This window comes from Mustelus asterias, unplaced genomic scaffold, assembly GCF_964213995.1.
Source record: "Mustelus asterias unplaced genomic scaffold, sMusAst1.hap1.1 HAP1_SCAFFOLD_812, whole genome shotgun sequence".
NCBI classification, from domain to species: Eukaryota; Metazoa; Chordata; class Chondrichthyes; order Carcharhiniformes; family Triakidae; genus Mustelus; species Mustelus asterias.
This window is the reverse complement of record NW_027590759.1, coordinates 145001-153291: the sequence shown is the minus strand read 5'-3', so window position 1 is coordinate 153291 and position 8291 is coordinate 145001. Positions and strand designations below refer to the sequence as shown.

At 51.3% G+C, this 8291-nt stretch overlaps 1 protein-coding gene across 6 annotated transcripts in view; it reads left to right on the top strand.

Moving 5' to 3' along the window:
- Positions 1-1167: 1167 nt before the first annotated feature.
- Positions 1168-8291, top strand: part of LOC144487459 (Y+L amino acid transporter 2-like) — a 141162-nt gene continuing 134038 nt past the window's right edge. For 2 of the 6 annotated variants that reach the window (XM_078205556.1, XM_078205547.1), the window contains exon 1: positions 1168-1290. The gene's annotated coding sequence lies outside the window, so the exon portion shown is untranslated. Of the gene's footprint in view, positions 1291-4080; positions 4779-7769; positions 7861-8291 lie in introns of those variants that run through there. The other 4 variants (XM_078205552.1, XM_078205549.1, XM_078205555.1 and 1 more) reach the window with 4 other exon arrangements.

Here is an 8291-nt window from a genome sequence, read left to right as displayed (position 1 = left end):
GTGGATTGGCCATGCTAAATTGTCCCTTAGTGTCCAAAGATGTGCAGGTTAGGTGGATTGGCCATGCTAAATTGTCCCTTAGTGTCCAAAGATGTGCAGGTTAGGTGGATTGGCCATGCTAAATTGTCCCTTAGTGTCCAAAGATGTGCAGGTTAGGTGGATTGGCCATGCTAAATTGCCCCTTAGTGTCCAAAGATGTGCATGTTAGGTGGATTGGCCATGCTAAATTGCCCCTTAGTGTCCAAAGATGTGTAGGTTAAGTGGATTGGCCATGCTAAATTGTCCCTTAGTGTCCAAAGATGTGCAGGTTGGGTGGATTGGCCGTGCTAAATTGCCCCTTAGTGTCCAAAGATGTGTAGGTTAGGTGGATTGGCCATGCTAAATTGTCCCTTAGTGTCCAAAGATGTGCAGGTTAGGTGGATTGGCCATGCTAAATTGTCCCTTAGTGTCCAAAGATGTGTAGGTTAGGTGGATTGGCCATGCTAAATTGCCCCTTAGTGTCCAAAGATGTGCAGGTTGGGTGGATTGGCCGTGCTAAATTGCCCCTTAGTGTCCAAAGATGTGTAGGTTAGGTGGATTGGCCATGCTAAATTGCCCCTTACTGTCCCTGGATGTGCAGGTGAGGGGTATTAACAGGTTAAATAGGTGGGATTACAGGGATAGGGCCTGTGTGGGATTGTGGTCGGTGCAGACTCGATGGGCCGAATGGCCTCCTTCGGTTCTGCAGTGATTCTAAAAGAAAGAAAATGAGGGGGTGTCAGGCAATAGGAGGAAACTGAGGGAGTGGAGGGAGATAGGAGGAGGAGGGGAAATGAGTGAGTGGGGGAAATGTGAGGGGGGAAAGTGAGGGAGTGATGGAATTTTGGACATCCCTTTCCATTTAGGGACGGTCCCTGCACTTTAGGGGCGCTCCCTGCAGCGGAGCGAATGTGGGGGAGCGATGGGGCTGCCTCAGGCTCTGAGGGGTTGGCGGGGGGAGCGGGGTGGGGACGGCTGCGGAGGCGGAGGGGGGGGGGGGGGGGGGAGTGAACTCACCAACGACGGACATCTCCTCCACCGTGGAAAACTGCCGGCACTGCAGTTTCTCTGTGATCACATGAACTGCAGAGGTTGGAGGTTTCGGCGGGGGGGGGGTGGAGGGGGGAGGGGTGGCAGAGGAGGGTGTTTGTGGGGAGCGGGGGGGAGAGTCGGAGGGAGGACGAGGGTGCGGGGGTATTCGAGTGTGGAAAGCTGCCGGTTCTCTCATCGCGTGACGGCCTCCGTAAGCCGGGCGATACTCAAGCGATCCAGGTATCCGTACAGAACAGTCCTGAATTATTCCCGTCTCTGTGTGTATGTGTGCGTCTGTGACCGTTTCATTTCCCTGTTCCCCGATCGTGCGTCCGGTTTTATCCGCGCCCGGGTTGTCGCGCGCACCTTTCGGGGCACCGGTCTCAGTCGGGGGACGCTTTTGAACGTGGGGGACCGCTCTGTCACCTTGCCGCCCCCCCTCCCTCCCCTCTACTCCAGACCAAAGTTATTGTTCCTTTCCGAAAACAGGAAATGTTGTCACTCTCTCTCTCTCTCTGCTCTCGACGGAGATTGAGGGGACCCGACTGCCGACTTTTAACCCTTAGCCTGTCCGCTTTACGAAGGCTCTCAGGGGAGGCAGGGTGGGTTAGCGCTGTCGCCTCACGGTGCGAGGGACCCCCCCGGGTTCGATTCCCGGCTTGGGTCACTGTCTGTGCGGAGTTTGCACATTCTCCCCGTGTCTGCGTGGGTTTCCTCCGGGTGCTCCGGTTTCCTCCCACAGTCCGAAAGACGTGCTGGTTAGGGTGCATTGGCCGTGCTAAATTCTCCCTCAGTGTAACCCGAACAGGTGCTGGAGTGTGGCCACTAGGGGATTCTCACAGTAACTTCATTGCAGTGTTAATGTAAGTCTTACTTGTGACACGAATAAATAAACTAAACTTTACTTGACGAGATGGGGAGGGGGGGCGCGGATGGGGAGGTGGGAAGATGGAGCCATTAACCGTGCCGCCCTCCCTCCCCTTCCCCCATCATCCGGTGGTCTATCAGAGATTTGGGATCAGTGTCACTTAAAGGGATAGGCCCGGTCCTGAAGGAGGCCCCTTTCCCCCTCCTCCTGTCCCCGTCGAACCTGTGGTGTAGGGGGTAGCATCATCGCTCACTTTCCGGAGAGCCCCGAGAGCTATCTGTGCCTGCTATTCGGCCAGAGCAGGCATCACTCCCTCAGTCCAATTGGCTTTCTCCACTCGCGTGTTCTTCTTTTGAAGTAACATCAGGTTTGTTGACGGTGTAGCCATCTACCCCCCCCCCCTCTCCATTCCCCTCCGAAACACCCACTCCCCACACTGCGTACCCCCACCCCCGGAAACGTCGAACTGAATCGATGGAGGGAGTGGATGTTTGTGGTTAACGTGTCAATCGAGCGGGGCTGCTTCGTCTTGGATGGGGTCATAAGTTGACTATCTATCTACCTTATCTATACCCCTCATTATTTTATAGACCTCTATAAGATCACCCCTCAGCCTCCTACGCTCCAGAGAAAAAAGTCCCAGTCTATCCAGCCTCTCCTAATAACTCAAACCATCAAGTCCCGGTAGCATCCTAGTAAATCTTTTCTGCCCTCTTTCTAGTTTAATAATATCCTTTCTATAATAGGGTGACCAGAACTGTACACAGTATTCCAAGTGTGGCCTTACCAATGTCTTGTACAACTTCAACAAGACGTCCCAACTCCTGTATTCAATGTTCTGACCAATGAAACCAAGCATGTCGAATGCCTTCTTCAGCACTCTGTCCACCTGTGACTCCACTTTCAAGGAGCTATGAACATGTACTCTTAGATTCATAAATTCATAAGCTATAGGCGCAGATTTAGGCCATTCGGCCCATCGAGTCCGCTCCGTCATTCGATCATGGCTGATATGCTCCTCATCCCCATTTTCCTGCCTTCTCCCCATAACCCTTCAACCCATCACCAATTAAAAATCAGTCTAACTCCTCCTTAAATTTACTCACTGTCCCAGCATCCTCCGCACTCTGGGGTAGCGAATTCCACAGATTCACAACCCTTTGGGAGAAGTTGTTTCTCCTCAACTCTGTTTTAAATTTGCTTCCCCTTATCCTAAGATTTGGTTTGATTTATTATTGTCACATGTCTTAACATACAGTGAAAAGTATTGTTTCTTGCGCGCTATACAGACAGAGCATACCGTTCATAGAGAAGGAAAGGAAAGAGTGCAGAATGTAGTGTTACAGTCACAGCTAGGGTGTAGAGAAAGATCAACTTAATGCGAGGTAGGTCCATTCAAAAGTCTGACAGCAGCAGGGAAGAAGCTGTTCTTGAGTCGGTTGGTACGTGGCCTCAGACTTTTGTATCTTTTTCCCGACGGAAGAAGGTGGAAGAGAGAATGTCCGGGGTGCGTGGGGTCCTTAATTATGCTGGCTGCTTTTCCCCGAGGCAGCGGGAAGTGTAGACAGAGTCAGTGGATGGGAGGCTGGTTTGCGTGATGGATTGGGCTACATTCACGACCCTTTGTAGTTCCTTGCGGACTTGGGCAGAGCAGGAGCCCCAGACCAAGCTGTGATACAACCAGAAAGAATGCTTTCTATGGTGCATCTGTAAAAGTTGGTGAGAGTTGTAGCTGACACGCCAAATTTCCTTAGTCTTCTGAGAAAGTAGAGGCGTTGGTGGGGCTTTCTTAACTATAGTGTCGGCATGGGGGGGACCAGGACAGGTTGTTGGTGATCTGGACACCTAAAAACGTGAAGCTCTCGACCCTTTCTACTTCGTCCCTGTTGATGTAGACAGGGACATGTTCTCCTCTCGCTTCCTGAAGTCGATGACAATCTCCTTCGTTCTGTTGACATTGAGGGAGAGATTATTGTTGCCGCACCAGTTCACCAGATTCTCTGTCTCATTCCTGTACTCTGTCTTGTCATTGTTTGAGATCCGACCCACTACGGTGGTGTCGTCAGCAAACCTGAAAATCGAATTGGAGGGGAATTTGGCCGCACAGTCAGAGGTGTATAAGGAGTATGGTAGGGGGCTGAGAACACAGCCGTGTGGGGCACCGGTGTTGAGGATGATCGTGGGGGAGATGTTGTTGCCTATCCTCACTGATTGTGGTCTGTGGGTTAGGAACTTCAGGATCCAGTCCCAGAGCGGGGTAAGACTGTGACCTCCTGTCCTAGAATGTCCCACAAGAGGAAGCATTCGCTTAATGTCTACTTTATCCCTACCTTTCATCATCTTGTACACCTCAATTTGATCTCCCCTCATCCTTCTAAATTCCGGAGAGTATAGGTCTAAACTGTTCAATCTCTCTTCATACGACAAACCCCCTCATCTCTGGAATCAATCAAGTCAACCTCCTCCGAACTGCCTCCAATGCCACTGTTGATAGAGGGGGATTCAGTGATGGTAACACCATTGAGGGGGCGAGGGTTAGATCCTCTCTTGTTGGAAATAGTCTTTGCCTGGCATTTGTGTGGCGTGAATATTACCTGCCACTTGACAGCCGGAGCCTGGATATTGTCCAGGTCTTGCTGCATGTGAACAGGAACTGCTTCAGTATCTGAGGAGCCGCGAATGGTGCTGGACCTTGTGCAATCATCAGCGAACATCCCCACTTCTGACCTCATGATGGAGGGAAGGTCATTGAGGAAGATTGTTGGGCCGAGGACACTAACCCCTGAGGGGCTCCTGCAGAGATGTCCAGGAGCTGAGATGACTGACTCTCCACAACCACAACCATCTTCCTGTGTGCCAGGTATGACTCCAACCAGCGGAGAGTTTGCCCCCGATACCCACTGATTCCAGTTTAGCCAAGTTCCATGATAAGGGCGACACGGTGGCACAGTGGGTTAGCACCGCTCCCTCACAGCGCCAGGGATACGGGTTCGATTCCCGGCTTGGGTCACTGTCTGTGTGGAGTCTGCACGTTCTCCCCGTGACTGCGTGGGTTTCCTCCAGGTGCTTCGGTTTACGCCCACAGTCCAAAGATGTGCGGGTTAGGTGGATTGGCCATGATAAATTGCCCCTTAGTGTCCAAAGATGTGTAGGTTAGGTGGATTGGCCACGCTAAATTGTCCCTTCGTGTCCAAAGATGTGCAGGTTAGGTAGATTGGCCATGCTAAATTGCCCCTTAGTGTCCAAAGATGTGCGGGTTAGGTGGATTAGCCATGCTAAATTGCCCCTTAGTGTCCAAAGATGTGCAGATTAGGTGGATTGGCCATGCTAAATTGCCCTTTAGTGTCTAAAGATGTGCGGGTTAGGTGGATTGGCCATGCTAAATTGTCCCTTAGTGTCTAAAGATGTGTAGGTTAGGTGGATTGGCCATGCTAAATTGCCCCTTAGTGTCCAAAGATGTGTAGGTTAGGTGGATTGGCCATGCTAAATTGCCCCTTAGTGTCCAAAGATGTGTAGGTTAGGTGGATTGGCCATGCTAAATTGTCCCTTAGTGTCCAAAGATGTGTGGGTTAGGTAGGTTGGCTATGCTAAATTATCCCTTAGTGTCCAAAGATGTGCAGTTTAGGTGGATTGGCCATGCTAAATTGCCCCTTAGTGTCCAAAGATGTGTAGGTTAGGTGGATTGGCCATGCTAAATTAACCCTTAGTGTCCAAAGATGTGCAGGTTAGGTGGATTGGCCATGCTAAATTGCCCCTTAGTGTCCAAAGATGTGTAGGTTAGGTGGATTGGCCGTGCTAAATTGTCCCCTTAGTGTCCAAAGATGTGTAGGTTAGGGGGATTGGCCATGCTAAATTGCCCCTTAGTGTCCAAAGATGTGTAGGTTAGGTGGATTGGCCATGCTAAATTGCCCCTTAGTGTCCAAAGATGTGTAGGTTAGGTGGATTGGCCATGCTAAATTGTCCCTTAGTGTCCAAAGATGTGTGGGTTAGGTAGGTTGGCTATGCTAAATTATCCCTTAGTGTCCAAAGATGTGCAGTTTAGGTGGATTGGCCGTGCTAAATTGCCCCTTGGTGTCAGGGGGACTAGCTCGGGTAAATATGTGGGACTCCGGGATTGTGGTCGGCGCAGACTCGATGGGCCGAATGGCCTCCTTCTCCACTCTGGGGATTCTATAACTGTCTATTGCGAAGGGGGAAGAGGGTGGCTGAATATGAAAGTTAGGGAGGTTTTACGACAGCTGTACCTTGGCGAGAATCTGCATTTTCCAATCCCTCCTGTAGTGGGATTTTCCAGTCCCGCCGGGATTTTGAACAGCCAGCCTCTTTCTCCCGCATCCCCCCGTCCCAGGGGAGTAAAACCCCACCCCACACCTGGGGTCCCGTGTGCGGTTTGGGTCTCCTGATTTGAGGAGGGTTGCAGTTGCTGAGGGAGAGAAGGTTCACTCGGAAGGTCGCTGGGGTGAAGGGGGAGGGTGGGGGGTTGGGGTGGAGGGTGGGGGGTTGGGGGGGAGGGTGGGGGGTTGGGGGGGAGGGTTTGTCTCCTGGGGAGAGGTTGAGTAGGGTTGGGGGCCTGTAACTCACTGGAGTTTAGAAAAATGAGTGGGGGGGCGGAGGGGGAACGCAGGGGGGATAGTTAGATGGGGGAAAATGCTGAGCGGATGTTTCCCTCCTCAAGGAAGGCGGGGAGGGCCGTGGAGTGATGGCACAGTGGGTTATCACTGCTGCCTCACAGCGCCAGGGACCCAGGTTCGATTCCCGGCTTGGGTCACTGCCATGAGACATCGGAGCAGAATTAGGCCACTCGGCCCATCGAGTCTACTCCGTCATTCAATCATGGCTGATATTTTTCTCATCCCCATTCTCCCGCCTTTTCCCCATAACCCCTGATCCCCTTATTAATCAAGAACCTATCTATCTCTGTCTTAAAGACACTCAATGATCCGGCCTCCACAGCCTTCTGAGGCAAAGACTTCCACAGATTCACCACTCTCTGGCTGAAGAAATTCCTCCTCATCTCTGTTTTAAAGGATCGTCCCTTTAGCCTGAGGTTGTGCCTCTGGTTCTAGTTTTTCCTACTAGTGGAAACATCCTCTCCACGTCCACTCTATCCAGGCCTCGCAGTATCCTGTAAGTTTCAATAAAAACCCCCCCTTATCCTTCTAAACTCCAACGAGTACAGACCCAGAGTCCTCAACCGTTCCTCATACGACAAGCTCTTCATTCCAGGGATCATTCTTGTGAACCTCCTCTGGACCCTTTCCAAGGCCCAGCACATCCTTCCTTAGATACGGGGCCCAAAACTGCTCATAATACTCCAAATGGGGTCTGACCAGAGCCTTATACAGCCTCAGAAGTCCATCCCTGCTCTTGTATTCTAGCCCTCTCGACATGAATGCTAACATTGCATTTGCCTTCCTAACTGCCGACTGAACCTGCACGTTAACCTGAAGAGAACCTTGAACAATGACTCCCAAATCCCTTTGTGTTTCTGATTTCCTCAGCATTTCCCCACTTAGAAAATAGTCTCTGCCTCCATTCCTCTTTCCAATGTGCAAAACCTCACACTTCTCCACATTGTATTCCATCTGCCAATGAAGGGGGAATGTCATTGGCAATGGAGGTAACATTGCCCCTTTAAGGCTGTGAAAGTGGGACCCACTAATTGCGGAGTTAATGACCAGATTTCTGGGTCCCTGCCAAGTCGTGAATACCCTCACGTGTGTCTAATCTGCTGAGGAAGCCTTCTCTCCCTCTCTCTCTGTCTCCCTCTGTCAGCGACTCTCCCCTTTGTACTTTGCCCCTTATTAAATTGCCTAACCTGTCTTCAAGGTATTTTGGCTAACTGTCATTGCAAACTTCCTTTTCGTGGGGGAACGGGCACGGGGGGAGAGGTGGTGTCACACGGTGTCAGCAGTGAGATTCCACAGGCAGAGTGAGAGTGAGTGAGTAACTGGAGTCTCCCATCCCTCCCTCCCATAGCCTGACTGATCCCCAGCTCTCTGGATGATACACATCTGCCCATGTCTGATCTCTCTGTCTCTCTCTGTCACTCTTTGTCTCTCTCTCTGTCTCTCTCTCTGTCTGTCTCACTCTGTCTCTCTCTGTCTCTCTCTCTGTCTCTCTCTCTCTCTCTCTGTCTCTCTCTCTGTCTCTCTCTCTCTCTCTGTCTCTCTCTCTGTCTCTCTCTCTGTCTCTCTCTCTCTGTCTCTCTCTCTGTCTCTCTCTCTCTCTGTCTCTCTCTCTGTCTCTCTCTGTCTCTGTCTCTCTCTCTCTGTCTCTCTCTGTCTCTGTCTCTCTCTCTGTCTCTCTCTCTCTCTGTCTCTCTCTCTGTGTCTCTGTCTCTGTCTCTCTCTGTCTCTCTCTCTCTGTCTCT